Raw genomic sequence first — 2,284 nt, forward strand, 5'->3', positions numbered from 1 at the left:
CCTGATTACCTGTGGGATCAGAGCGATCGGGGGGAAAGCATAGAGAAGGAGGTTGGGCCAATCGTGGGCCAACGTGTCCCTGGTCTTTGAGAAATAAATTGGGCAGTGAGAGTTGTCTTCTGAGGCGAAGAGGTTTACCTCGGCCTCGCCGAAGATCTCCCAGATTTTCTGAACCGTTTGCGGATGGAGCGTCCACTCTCCTGAGGGGACATTGCTCCTTGATAACATGTCCGCTCCTTGGTTTAATTTGCCCGGTATATGCACTACTCTCAGCGAGCGCAGGTTGAGTTGAGCCCATTCCAGGAGGCACTCTACCAGAGTGAAGAGACGCTTCGAGGAGAGGCCTCCCTGGCGATTTATGTAGGACACCACAGACATGTTGTCCGATCGGATTAGCACATGGTGTCCTTCCAGTTCTTCCAGGGGGCCAGGGCTGTTACACAGGCTTGACTCACCCTGATCTGCAGGCATCCGTGACGCCACGCATGGGATGGAAACCGTGGTTTCAACCAGCACTGAAGGGGGCACATACGAAGCAGACCCAACTGTAGCACTGGCAATGCCGCCGCCATGAGGCCCAGCATCCTCTGAAATGCTTTGAGAGGGCGAGTGGTACCAATCTCGAAGGAGGTCGCCAGCCTTGGCTGAGGAGGAGGGTCCTGTGTGATATTAATTCTGCCTCCGACTGGGACAGAATGAGCCTCAGAGGGGAGAGAACCGTGTCCATGCACTTCGTAAAAGTGCGGGGGCCAGGGACAGTCCGAAGGGAAGGACCGTGTATTGATAAGCCACTCCCTCGAATGCGAATCTCAAGAATCGCCGGTGACGGGGGGGCTATCTGGATGTGAAAGTATGCATCCTTCAGGTCCAGAGAAAAGAACCAGTCTCCTGAGCGAATTTGTGCAAGGATCTGTTTCAGTGTAATCATCCTGAACGACCTTTTCATGAGGGCGTGATTCAGGTGTCTGAGATCGAGGATGGGCCGGAGGCCACCATCTTTTTTTGGGGACGAGGAAGTAACGGTTGTAGAAGCCTGACTCGCTCTGGGCTGTAGGAACCTTTTCCACAGCTCCTTTTGCCAGCAGATTCATCACCTCTGAGCGCTGGACGTAAGCGTCCTTGATTTGCACTAAGGTGGGGACCACGCCGCTGAAGCGTGGGGTCTTTGACCGAATTGGAGTGAATATCCTCGTTTTATTATCCCCATAACCCATCTCGACACTCCGGGGATGGCCTGCCAGGCCTCGGCCCGCGTGGCGAGGGGTTGAATTACTCGAGTGTCGAGTGACTGGCTGCACGGGGGCAGAACACTTGTGAGTAATGGAAGAGGAAGTTTGCTCTCTTTTTGAAAATGTTTGTGTTTTATTTTTCCCGCTATAACAGCAGCTGAATGCTTGGGCGCATAAACAGATCTGTTGTTTGCACAAAACACATTGCGGGGGTGGCAGGTGCTGGCTTCGCGGGCTGCTGAGTCGGCGCAGACTTAGGGCGAGCAGAGGCAGCAGCGGAGCTGGAGCGCTTAGGCAGGAAATGTCGCATAGCTTGGGACGATTTCTGTGCCTCCATGATGCGCTCTGCGAATCCTTCGACCGCCAGACCGAAGAGACCCTTGTGAGAGACTGGATCATCGAGGATGGGGATCTTATCCGCGTCCTTGATCTCTGTTAGCGTCAGCCACAAATGGCGCTCGAGCACCACAAGGCTGGCCATCTATCTACCGATCGCCTGAGCGGTGGTCTTGGTGGCGGGCAGAGCCAGGTCGGTTGCGCTCCTCAGCTCCCTCAGGGTCGCGGGGTCCAGGCCAGACTCATCGGAGGCTGCGAGGATCTTGGCCTGAAAGACCTGGAGGACCGCCACTGAATGAAGCCGCCTGTCCAGCTGAAGTGTAGGCGCGTCCAGCGAGAGCTGAAGTGGTCCTACACGGCTTGGACGGGTGAGCGGCCTTTGCTCTCCAGCCGATGGCCGTGGGTGGGCAGTGACTCATCTAGGGGAGGTGGCTTATGGTACCCTTTTTCTTCAGCGCCGTCGATGGAAGTGAGGGCGGCTGAAGAATCAGTACGGAGGCGGGCGCAGTAGGGAGCATGCCACGATCTGGTGAGCTCGTCATGGACCTCCGGAAAGAACAGAGAGGAATGCTGACGAGGGGCCTGGCGGCACCCCGACAGGAACCACTCCTCCAGACGGCTGCGGGAGGGCTCCTCTGGCGGAGACCACTCTAAACCCAGCTCTTCAACCGCTTTGGAGAGGATACGGAGAAGCTCGGCATCCATCCCGTCTTTGGTGG

The sequence above is a fragment of the Sinocyclocheilus rhinocerous genome, unplaced genomic scaffold (genome assembly GCF_001515625.1).
Source record: "Sinocyclocheilus rhinocerous isolate Xijiao unplaced genomic scaffold, SAMN03320098_v1.1 scaffold55, whole genome shotgun sequence".
Classification (NCBI taxonomy): domain Eukaryota; kingdom Metazoa; phylum Chordata; class Actinopteri; order Cypriniformes; family Cyprinidae; genus Sinocyclocheilus; species Sinocyclocheilus rhinocerous.